Below are 13,323 nucleotides of genomic sequence, written 5' to 3'. Positions count from 1 at the left end.
GTTATATGGCGAAACCGACCTCTGGAGGGATCTAATCAAATACCCTTGCAAGACGTTCGAAGACGCTCAAGCTAAAGCAATGGCCCAAGTGAGGCTGGAAGAGACTCTCTATTCTCGGAAAGGGGGCAACGACTACTCGAAGACGGAAAGACGGTTGCCCTACCCCAAGAGAAGCAATGATCGTCCTGCTCCTTATTCCCGACCTCAGCACGTAGCGGTGGTGGAAGATGATGACGACTCCGACTGGAAGAACAACCCGGATCTACCTCCAAAAATTAACGAATACTCTTTTTGTGTTGACACTGTAGGTCTAATGAACCACCTTTCAAAGATGGGGAAAGCAGTGCAATGGCCGCCGAAGTCTAGCAAACCTGAGTCGAAGAAGGATCCCTCGAAATGGTGCGACTTCCATGCTGACATCGGCTATACAACCAACGATTGCGTCGCATTAAGGAGAGAAGTGGCTTATCTGTTAAAGAACGGACAGCTAAAGGACGTCATGTCAGACAAAGCTCGTGGAGTCATCAACAAAAACAATTCTAACTCTCCATCCAGACCTCCTCCAACCCCTCCTCATACTAAAACTGTGAATTTTATTGCTGGAGGTTCTGACATTTGTGGTTTAACTTATTCCGCAGCGAAGAGACACGCTTGAGAGAACGAGATAGATAGACCTGCCCGAGCCGTAGCCGCCAAGCATCTAACCCCTATATCCTTTGACGAATCTGATGCAGGGGACATCTCGGATAAACATCACGATGGCCTAGTGATCTCCATTCCAGTTGGGAATTGCATGATCAAGCGCGTCCTCGTCGACAACGGCAGCTCAACTAATGTGATGATGCTTGATGCCCTCAAAGAGATGGGGCTTAACCCAGATACGGACGTCATTAAAAAATCCACCGTGTTGATAGGGTTCAGCGGCGAAGCAAAGACTACCTTCGGAGAAGTCACCTTACCTGTTTACGCTCAAGGGATCAACCAACAGGTAAAATTTTGTGTTATTGATTGCCCTTCATCTTACAACATTATCTTGGGCAGGCCATGGATCCACGACATGAAGGCCATCCCTTCGACGTATCACCAAACCATTAAGTTCCCAACTCGATGGGGAGTTCAGGAAATCAAGGGAGATCAACAAGAGTCCAAAGAGTGCTACAAAGCGGCCCTGAAGCCTTCGGCCACTAACAAATCCTCCTTATAGCAATTACAGTCCAGTCCTGAACCGGTAGGCTACAACGAGCCCAAGTCCGAACAGCTCGATGAGGTCATCCTGGATCCCACAAAGCCAGACCAGGTTGTTCTTATTGGATGCGATGTTCCTGACAACATCAGGTCGGAACTTGTCGCTTTTCTCAAAGCCAACGCAGATTGTTTCGCATGGTCCCATGAAGATATGCCTGACATCAGCCCAGACGTCATCACTCACAAGCTCAGTGTCGACCCCAATCATAAGCCCGTCAAGCAGAAGCGACGAAAGTTCGCTCCTGAGCGCAACCAAATTATCAATGACGAAGTTCAGCAACTACTAGATACAGGGAAGATCAGGGAAGTGAAGTATCCGGACTGGCTAGCCAATGTCGTCATAGTAAGAAAGAAGAACGGGAAGTGGCGAGTCTGCATAGATTTCACCGACATCAACAAAGCATGCCCCAAAGATTCTTTTCCTCTACCCCACATCGACGCCATGGTTGATGCTACTGCAGGACATGAGATGCTCTCATTCATGGACGCGTTCAGTGGGTACAACCAAATTTTGATGCACCCAGAAGATCAAGAGAAAACCGCCTTCATCACGGAGCGTGGTACTTATTGTTACAAGGTCATGCCATTCGGCTTAAGGAATGCCGGCGCCACCTACCAACGCTTAGTCAACAAAATGTTCAGAAACCAGCTAGGTGACACAATGGAAGTCTACATCGACGACATGCTCGTAAAATCCAAAAAAGCCTCGGATCATATCACACATCTCCGACAAGCTTTCGACGTTTTGCGAGAATACAGCATGAAGCTCAACCCCACCAAGTGCTCATTTGGGGTCTCTTCTGGAAAGTTCTTAGGCTACATGGTTACGCAAAGAGGGATCGAAGCAAGTCCTGATCAGATCCGTGCAATCATCAACCTACAATCACCTCGGAACCAAAAAGACGTGCAAAAATTAGCAGGCAGAGTGGCCGCCCTCAACCGCTTCATCTCCAGGTCGTCCGACAAATGCAAATTGTTCTACGATATTCTTAGGAAGAATGAGAAGTTCAGCTGGACCGACCGCCACGAAGCCGCTTTACAGCAACTCAAGCGGTACCTGACGAACCCTCCCCTGCTATCCAAACCAAAAGACAATGAAGAATTACAGGTGTACCTTGCGGTGACGGAGTCGACCATCAGTGCAATATTAGTACGAGAAGAAGACGGGAAACAACTACCTGTTTATTACATCAGTAAGTCTCTACTTAGCGCCGAAACAAGGTACTCTCATCTCGAAAAACTTGTCCTCGCACTTGTTGTTGCTTCCGTTAAATTACGTCCTTACTTTGAATGCCATCCTGTTATTGTTAGAACTAACTATCCCATGAAGTCAATCATGAGGAAACCTGAGTTATCTGGCAGGATGTCCAAATGGGCAATTCAATTAGGTTGTTACGACATCAGGTATGAACCTCGCACAACCATCAAGTCACAAGCTCTAGCAGATTTTGTGGCCGACTTCAGCCCGAACCTCCAACTCGAAGCCGATCTTGAAGTAAACACACTAACCGACGCTGGATCCACCTCCACATGGACCCTACACACCGACGGCTCCTCAAATATACGGGGAACAGGCCTCGGCATCGTGCTGATATCACCACAAGGGGACACCATAGTGCAGTCTGTCTGTTGCGAGTTCAAAGCTACCAACAACGAGGCAGAATATGAAGCTCTGATCCTAGGATTATCACTAGCGCTCGACATGAACATCCGCCGACTTAAGGTACGTTGTGACTCTTTGTTAATTATCAGTAAGATTAATGGTTCGTATGCAGCAAAGGATTCAAAGATGCAGGCTTACTTGGAAATAGCAAAAAGGCTCGTGAACAAGTTTGACTCATGCATTTTACAACAAGTACCAAGAGATCAAAACACCCAGGCCGACGCCTTAGCCAATCTCGGCTCCAACATCAAACCTAAACTCACCTCCATCCCCGTAGTCCACTTAATGTATCCAGCCATCACCAAAGATAACCTGCCCATCACCGAACAGCCCCAACCCACTCAAACGCCCTCATGGCGCGACCCATACATACACTGGCTCAAACACAACACCATCCCACCTGGAGTTACCCACGAAAAGTCCTTCCGCATGAAAGCCTCCAGATTCATCCTCATCCACGGAGTATTGTTCAGAAAATCAGTTGCAGGACCATACCTGAGGTGCCTAGATCATGACGAGATCGAGTCGACACTGCGCAACATACATGATGGCGAGTGTGGAAACCACGCCGGAGGAAGAAGCTTAGCCCACAAAACCCTTACCATGGGATATTTCTGGCCCACCATGAAGAAGGACGCGATCACCTTTGCTAAGAAGTGCGACTCCTGCCAGCGGTTCGCATCCATCTCTCACCAACCTTGTGAAGTACTTCACCCCATCCTATCCCCTTGGCCCTTCATGAAATGGGGGATGGACATAGTGGGGCCATTACCACAAGCGTCAGGGCAGCGTGTCTTCATGCTGGCAATGACCGACTACTTCTCCAAATGGATCGAAGCAGAAGCTTTCAAGTGAGTTCGAGGTACTGAAGTTATCTCGTTCATCAAACGCAACGTCCTCAGTCGGTTCGGTATCCCTTCCGAGATCGTGTGCGACAATGGTTCTCAGTTTATCAGTAACAAAACCAAGGAATTCTGCAGCAGGTATAACATCACCCTGCACACTTCAACACCGAGATATCCTCAAGCAAACGGCCAAGCCGAATCCAGTAACAAAATCATCATCAACAACCTCAAGAAACGTCTCGACGACGCCAAAGGGAGATGGGCAGACGAGTTACCTATGATCCTCTGGGCCGACAGGACGACACCCAAGACGGCGACCAATCACACTCCTTTCTCCTTGGTCTTCGGTTGCGAAGCAGTCATTCCTCCCGAAGTCGAGCTCCCCACAGCAAGAAGTAACTTCATGACTCCAGGGATGAACGACTCAGTCCTGGCTTACGACATCGATACCGCTGACGAACTCAGAGAAGCAGCATTGGTTAGGATTAGGGCTGAGCACGGTTCGGGTAACCGAACCGTTATCGGTTCGGTTACCCGAAACCCGATAACTACAAAACCAGTACCCGAAACCGAACCGATAAGAAACGATTACCCGAAATTCGGGTACCCCGAATATCCGGATATCCGAACAATTATCCGAAATAAACCGATTTTTTTATTTTTGATTAAATTTATAATTTTATTCCCCAATTTTTAATAATGTAGCACTTTTTCAAAAAATAAAAATAAAAATCCGAATAACTAGAAATAACATTCTATATGGCCTTGACTCCTTGCATAAGTACATATTCCATAGCTGATAAGTCCATATTACATAGCTGATTTTATGCCTCATAAGGCTCTAATGACCGAAAAATATACGATCATATGTTATAAAGTATTCAACGCTCACGAGTCACGATTAACTAATTATCAACTACATAAACAACAAATAATCCACATAATTACACAAGATAAAATAAAATGTTCTCAATTAACCAATATTACATATATAATTTGCCACGTAGGCAAGGCAAAAGCTTTAGACATTTCAAGCTTGCTCTTTGAAATTCTGGTACAGAAACACCATCCTCACCAAATTCGCGTTTGGAGGAGCATGACTTGTGGAAGACGAATCATGCATTTCCCCACTACTTGAAAATTCCATATATAGTGCCTATAAAATAGAAAACCAGGCTCTGTCAAATTCAAATCCAACAATATAATCAATATATTTGGCTTTAAAATTAGCACAATTTAACATCTGATTAAAACCAAACAGTATATTCATCCCTTCTGTAAAATACACAAATGTACAACCAGTGAAATTGACTTCCTAAAGACCAAAACAAATCATAAATAACCTTAATCCTCACACATTGATCCCTTCTTAAAGACCAAAACAAATCAAACATTCATTCAACATCAACTAGATATTGATACTTCGCATAAACAGTTGTCACATTGCCCAAGTGCCATATAAACAAGGAAATGGCACACACAAGTCACACAGACACACATTACTCAATTTAGTAAAGATATTTCGGAGAAATGGTATTCCAGAAAAATTTATGACTAACCATAATCATTTTAAGAAACATGGAGAGAATAAAAATAACAGAACGGCATAGTCAGCTGCACAAATGTGAATGTGAATACCCAACTACATTAAGTAAATGTGAATACCCAACTCCATTTTTGCTACGGATATGCAGTTATGCACCACTGCAAGTTAATTTTTAGTTGATTCTCAATTTCTCATGACTTTGTTTGTTTTATTTCTGAAGTTATACTCCACTCTGTAATTTTTTTGCATAAATATAAACTTATTTCTTACTATTACTTTATAAAGATGAAACAGTTAATTAATCAAACTACACTTAAATTTTACACCCAATTAATCAAGAAAATAAAGAATACACTAATTCAAACAACCCATCAATCCATTCGCAAGCAATTGCAACTGAAAAAAAAGAACTTTAAATTAAAAAAGTGGTACTGTGAAAGAAGTAATTCGAGTCATAACAAGTAATTCGCAAGCGATTAATGTATTGGTTCCAATTGGTTTTCTTAAGTTTAAGACAATTCGACGAACTCAGATGATCTCAATTAACAAGTAATTCTCATAACAAGTAATTCAACGAACTTAGTGTCTCAATTAAAGTTTACATACTTGGAAAACTTCGACAAACTCAGATGATGGAGATGGAGAGGAGGAGCGGCGGTCGGGCGAACTCGTTAAGTATGAGAGAAGATGATGGAGATGGAGATTGGAGAGAAGGAGCGGCGGCCCGGCGTCCTCGATTGAGAAAATTCGAAGAGTGAAAGATTTTTGAGAGAGAAACACAGTGAGAGGAGAAGAGCCAGAACGGCGGAAAGGCAAAATGAATTAGGTTTAGGACCTTAGGTTACTCCAGCAGTCTAGCGTTATTTTTTTTTTATTTTTTTTTGAGGGAACCCTTAGAGGGGAATTATATTAATAGGTCAAAAAAATCAACATTCAACACATCATTCGGTACATCGTTAACCCACACTCGCTGCCCAAAATTCCATGGTTGAAAATGAGCTAAATTGTGAGCTACCCGATTACCACTACGTTTGACAAAAGACCATTTAACATTATCAAAGCTAGAGCATAAATCAAGGATATTATCTATCACTAGAGAAAAGCTGTTGTTTCCTTGAGAGCCACCACGCAACGCTTGTATTACCATCAGACAATCACTTTCCATTTCCACATCCCTTACTCCCATCTCCTGAGCTAGCTGCAGGCCCATAGCCACGGCCTTGGCTTCCGCCACCCTAGTTTCCCACTTCTCCGTACCCTGCCATGAAGAGCAAGCCACGATCACTCCTTCACTGTCCCTCATCACCATGCCAATACCTGTGCCAGTATCTCCCAGAACACCCGCATCCACATTCACTTTCGTCCAACCAACATCCGGTTTCGACCAAGTGGTGGGCAACGGCGTGACCGCTGAATTGTGCCTCGACCTCGCTCTCTCCAGCTCCTCCCGGACCTCAAGGCTCACCTTAACTGCATAACTCACCGTATTAGCGGGCTCGACCACCTTATTCTCCATTATCAACTGATTGCGTGCTCCCCATGTCGCCCAACATACCGTAATAAACTCCTCCATATCTGTCGTATCCAACTCATCAAAACACCTATCCCACCAGTCCAACAATGACCGACACCTCCATTGCAAAGCATGGGCAAACCTGGACTCACTCCAAATGGCCCGGGCTAAAGAGCAATCGTGCACGGCGTGGAAGCTCGTCTCCTCCAGAGCGTGACAAACGCCGCAGCTTGGATCAACGGTTGCAATACGTCTGCTGATGCCTTTCTTCGTCGGGAGTGCCTCGAGACAAGCTCTCCAAGCAAAGATTTTAACCCTAGGTAGTACCCCAAGATGCCAAATCTTTTTCCAAAGCGTGGTGGCATTTGATGCAGCCACCTCAGTGCTCGTCCACACATCCTCCGAGATCGCCTTATAGGCCGATTTAACTGAATAGACACCATCCGTAGTTAGATCCCAACATAGCCGATCACCTGGGAGTTGTGTGCTCAATGGTATGCTCAATATCCTCTCTTGATCAACTGGCACAAACACTTGAGTAACAAGTTGGGCATTCCAGTTCCTAGTAGTAGGATCAATCAGCGACGCCACCGTCAAGGTACTCGGAGAGCTACCTCGCGATGATACCACCTTCCTTGATTGTGTACCGGGGATCCATGGGTCCCTCCACACGCGGATATCCTCTCCATTCCCAACCCTCCACCGCATACCTCTTCGAACCACCCACCGCGCCTCACTTATTCCTCTCCATGAATAGCTAGGTAGCTTCCCCAAATCAGCTTCCATAAAAGACGAGTTAGGGTAGTACTTAGCCTTAAGGACCTGCTCCAACAGGCTGCCAGGATGCATCACCAACCGCCAAGCTTGTTTTCCAAGAAGAGCCCAATTGAACAACTTCAAATCCCGGAACCCTAGCCCTCCTTGCTCCTTCGGTCTACACAACTTCCTCCATGCCACCCAATGGATCTTCCTCTCCCCTTGCTTTTGCCCCCACCAAAATTGAGATACCAACGAACGAATTTCATCACAGAAAGAGGATGGGAACTTAAAAACACTCATCGCATAGGTAGGGAGAGATTGGGCCACTGCCTTTATCATTACCTCCCTGCCCGCCTTAGATAGTACCATCCCTTTCCACCCTTGAAGCTTTTTCCACAAACGCTCTTTAACCCCTTTCGTTATGACTTTCTTAGACCTCCCTACCGTAGTCGGCAAGCCTAGATAGCGGTCATGAAGCTCAACCAATCGAACACCAAGCCTCGAGGCCAACTCCTCCCTTCTTCCCGCCGATACACCCTTACTAAACGAAATCGTTGTCTTGTCAAAGTTTACTTTCTGGCCCGATGACAATTCGTAAAGATGTAAAGCCTCTTGAATCGCCTCCCCATCCTGCAACGCCGCTTTTGAGAAAATAATACAGTCATCTGCAAATAAGAGGTGAGAAATAGAAGGGGCAGTAGGAGCAATACGGATCCCTCGCAAAGCCCCTCTCTCCTCCGCTTTCCTCAGCAGATGTGAGAATACTTCCGCACATAAAATAAACAAATATGGAGAGATAGGATCCCCCTGACGAAGCCCACGACCAGGTGTGAACTCTTCCGCCGGCCTCCCATTGATTAGGACCGAAAAAGACACTGTGGACACACACTCCATCACCCTCCGACTCCACTCCGCATCAAACCCAAATTTCCGTAGCACCGCCTCCAGGAAACACCACTCTATTCTATCATAAGCCTTTGACATATCAAGCTTCATGGCCATACACCCTTCTACCTGTTGTAAATTTTTCATATGATGGAACACTTCAAAGGCTACTAGGATGTTATCCGTAATTAAGCGCCCCGGAGTGAAGGCACTTTGATTTACAGAAATTATCCTATCTAAGAAAGACTTCAACCGGTTAGCCAAGACCTTTGACACCAACTTATAAATTACATTGCACAAGGAGATAGGCCTAAACTCACTCATACGCTCCGCACCTTTCTTTTTTGGAATTAGAGCGATATAAGTTTTATTTAGGTAGCTTGGCATAGAGTTACCTCGCAAGACTCCCAACACCGTACTAGTAACCGACGGTCCAACAATGTGCCAATAGGATTGGAAAAAGAGCGGGCACATCCCATCCGATCCTGGGGCCTTGATAGGATGCATTTGGTTTAACGCAACTTTAATCTCCTCCTCCGTGTAGTCAGCTCTCAAGGTGTCATTCATATCTACGGAAACACGGGCCTGGAACTCCTCAAGGGCACGGTCAACCAGTGGTGGTTGTGAAGAGGTGAAGAGGCCTTTAAAGTAATCCACCGCCACCTTCCCAACTTTCTCATCCCCGGAATGTAATACATCCGCATCATCCTTCAAACTACAAATCGAATTACGCCTTTTCCTCCCCGAGGCTCTCTGATGAAAGAACTTTGTATTTCTATCCCCTTCCGTCAACCACAACACCCGAGAGCGTTGTCTCCAGTAAGCTTCCTCATGACGAACAAGACCCGCTATATCACGTAACAAGCTCCGTCGCTGCTCAAGCTGGGCCGTAGATAGCCCCCCTTTATTAAGCTTCTTAAGCTTTCTGCGCTTCCTCCTCAACTCTCGAAAGGTAGCACCGAACGTATCCTCACTCCACTCCTTGAGGCCCCCCGCACACGAGGTTAACTTCGCCTCCAAGTTTCTACCACCGAGCCAAGCAGACTCCACCACCCCCTCACAAGCCTCCTCCGCCATCCAGAACTGCTCAAACCTAAATGGTTTGTCTCCTAATTCTCCTCGAGCACTACCACTACAGAGGAGGAGCTTTATAGGCGCATGATCGGACCATTCTCTATCGAGATGAACCAACAAAGAGCTGGGAAAGCACGAGAGCCAATCTGTCGTAGCCAATGCCCTATCCAACCTACACTGGACATTCTCCTCCGCCTCCCTCCCATTATCGTAAGTGAACTCGTAGCCTGAGAACGGGACATCTCTAAATCCACAACTATCAACCGCACTACGGAAGTTGCTCATTTGCCAGTCAGCCCTTTCTCCACCCCCATTTTTCTCCGATGTGAATAGTATTTCATTAAAGTCCCCCAAACACACCCAAGGCAAAGAACTTTGTGCCGCCAAATCCGATAATAGCTTCCACGAGAGGTGACGATTATGCACCTCCGGCCAACCATAGAACCCTGTTAACCTCCACTCCTCATCCCCCAACCCACTTCTCACTAGCACATCAATATGGTGAACCGACATAGTACGCAGGGCAATATCAATACCCTTCCTCCAGAGAAGAGCCAGACCACCCGCCCTCCCCATTGAATCAACCACTAATCCCTCAAAATCACCCAAACGACGCTGGACACGGACAAACTCACCACTACTCAACTTCGTCTCTGATAGAAAGATCACAGACGGGGCTTCTCTCCGGACCAAGTCCCGGAGGCCGTCAACTGAAGAGGGATTGCCCAACCCTCGACAGTTGATGCTTAATACATTCATCGAGCTTGGCGGGACTGCTCAAGAGCAGCCTCCGCCAACCGCAATCCATTGAACTCCGAGCTAACCACCACCTTCTTAGTTGCACCCTCCACATCAACCATCTCACAATCTGGAAACCTCCCTCTCTTCCCTAGTTCCACGTCAAAACCACCTCCATCTTGCCTTGAAGTACCCCTGTTTCCCGGATCTCTTACTCTTCTTTTCCACACCTTGCCACCCACTTTCTTTTCATCCCCTACCCCCACCGTGAATACCATAGCAGGACTTTTCAGCAGCGTGCTGTCACCTTCCACTTCCCCTGGGAGGCTCACAGTTCCCTCCACCTCCCCAACTCCACCCACCTCTCCATCCCCCACATTCTGTTTAACCACACCCCCATTCTCAATCTCCACCAGACCCTCCACTACTACCTTCTCACCCGAGTTTTGAGATACCGACCTCGTCCTGTTCTGATTAGTCGCGTCTATAGGCGAGGCTGCCACTAGAGTACTCTTCCTCACCTCCGTACGCAACATACTCTCCTTCAAAGGATCCTCCTTTTTTGTTACAAATAGCGTCTTCCTGCATGCTACCACTAGCGTTATTTTTTTAAGAAATATGAAAATTCAGCTTTTCGGGTAATTCGGGTATCCGAATATTTGTTAACGGGTATCGGTTACCCGATCCGTTAACAAAGATTCGGATCGGGTACCCAAACCGAAATCGTTATCGGTTCGGGTACCCTAATATTCGGATCGGTTTCGGTTCGGGTTTTCGGTTTTTTTGTTTTTCAGATAGTTTTGCACAGCCCTAGTTAGGATGGCATCCTACCAGCAAACAGTAGCAAACAGCTACAATAAGAATGTAAGGGTTCGAGTATTTCAGCAGGGAGATTGGGTTCTACGCAAGGTCTTCCCAAACAAAAAGGATCCTCGACACGGTAAACTGGCCCCGACATGGGAAGGTCCCTACCGGATCGTAAGACGGACGAGTCATGGAGCATATGAGTTGGTTGACAAAGATGACACACCCATCCCAAGAAGTTGGAACGCAACACACCTAAAACTATACCACTTTTGAACACTCACATGTTTTTTTTTTGCTTTCTAGTTTATTTTTTAACCGGACAGGTACTCTAGCAGTCGTCACCTATAACATATTGTGGAATCGAGAATATCTCGGGTTGTATGCACTTATAGGCAACCAGAAGTTAAGTTCTTCCCCTCTATCTTTTTCCTTTCCTTTTTACATGATATCACCATTACTGACTTAGGCATCGGAGGGCCGTTGGCACCACCAACAGCCAATCCTCACGCCACCATCTCGTTTTGCAGACAACATCATGACGACATCATAAGTGTATACTTGGGAGAAACAGCAAACATAAGGATTCGACTCGACCTCGTCCAGTATTCTTCCTCGAACTCCCTCTTCCTCTTTTCTCCTTGTCGTAATTTCCTTTCATCTTCATGTCGCTCCATACTGACTTAAGCATCGGAGGGCTGTTGGCTCCACCAACGGCCAATCCTCACGCTCTGCTATGTTGACAGTATGATGCCCACATGGTGAAGGTACAACAAGGAGAAAATAGACGAAACAAAAATATGCAGTACAACATACATGAGAACTTAATTGAAATTGCGTACGTGTATTCAGAGACGCAAAGTGATGAGAAATAAACGTCTGCTTTATTCAAACTTGATTGTATACATTACGTGTTACGAGGCTTACATTTACAATTTACATCTTACGAGTTGGGCCATACAAAATGCCTGGAAAACAACTATACAAATTACAAAACACAATTTAGGCCATTACAAAAACGCCTGGTACACTACAATGTACAATACACATACAATGGAATACAGTTATACACTTTCTACAGTTTACATCTTGCAGATTCTTCTCTGACAGGCTGGAGGCGTCGCCAAAGTCGATCTTGAGGTATGTGCCCAACCTGCAAAAATAACACGCCAACTAAAAAAACAAAACACATTTTTTCCAAACACAAACAAGCAAACACAAGATTGGAAATCCACACAAATATTTACATGACTTGTCCCCTTGGACAAGTCCAAAAACATCCAAAAGACTGCCGCCTTCAAGGCGAAACACAGCCACAAATATTTTTTCGACCTTCCCAAAGGCCGAACACATAAACACATTGTTTAAAAAACAAAAGAAACCATTGTTTGACAAACACAACGTTCAAATACTTAATTTTTTAAGGAGGGGGGACAGAACTACTCCTGATGGTCTGCTGGGCCTGCATTCTCCTCTTGTTCGCCATCGCCTGGTGCCGCCATCGTCTCGACATCGGGGCTGGTTGCAGTTGCACCCTCCTCGACGTCCTCTTCATCGCTAACGACACCAGGGGGGATATAGTCCTCGAGGAATGCAGTGTTGAACTGAGCAATGACCTCGTCAGGAGTCCAGTTCGCATGTTCACCCGCCTTGAACATCTCCATCATCTCGGCCTTCATTTTCCAAGTGTAGTAACCAACACACTCGTAAATCCTCGCCTTGACTTTGGAGAGAGACGTCTTCAGCTCGTCAACTTGGACAACCAGCGTCTCCTTTTCAGCATTCAGCTGCGCGACCTCAGCAGCCCCCTTCTCCTGACTCATCTGCAGTGCCTCAGCCCTTGTCGTCGCCTCCTTGGCCACATCGCCAAGACGACCAGCCTCCTGCTTTGCCTTCTTCATGTCGTTTTTCAATTTTACTATTTGATCTTCTAACATTATGACATGATGACGTGTGGCTAAAGCAGATTGCAGGGACTGTTCGAACAAAAAATAAAATAAATAAAATTAAATTCGGGAGTCACTACACTGACGAGACGAAGATGGCACGCAGGGGACGAAACTACAATAAAATAACAAAGGGAGTTGAGACATACCCTCCAAGCATCCGAGACGCTCTCAACAGTTGCAGCAACTGGGGACAAGGTCTCTTGACGCTCCCGGCTTGACGGCATCCACAGACGATCAACCTCGGGCCAGAGCTGAACCCTTGGCGCGTCTGTCGACCCGTAGTCGTCGGGGAACTCCACTGC

At 46.1% G+C, this 13,323-nt stretch overlaps 1 long non-coding RNA gene across 1 annotated transcript; it reads right to left on the bottom strand.

Moving 5' to 3' along the window:
- Positions 1-4,526: 4,526 nt before the first annotated feature.
- Positions 4,527-6,812, bottom strand: LOC110791672 (uncharacterized). Its single transcript, XR_002534145.2, has 2 exons — positions 5,906-6,812; positions 4,527-4,909 (listed from the first exon to the last, which is right to left on the bottom strand). It is a non-coding gene; the product is annotated as an uncharacterized lncRNA (long non-coding RNA).
- Between the last annotated feature and the right edge of the window lie 6,511 nt (positions 6,813-13,323).

The sequence above is a fragment of the Spinacia oleracea genome, chromosome 6 (genome assembly GCF_020520425.1).
Source record: "Spinacia oleracea cultivar Varoflay chromosome 6, BTI_SOV_V1, whole genome shotgun sequence".
NCBI classification, from domain to species: Eukaryota; Viridiplantae; Streptophyta; class Magnoliopsida; order Caryophyllales; family Amaranthaceae; genus Spinacia; species Spinacia oleracea.
This window is presented reverse-complemented; position numbering and strand designations above follow the sequence as displayed.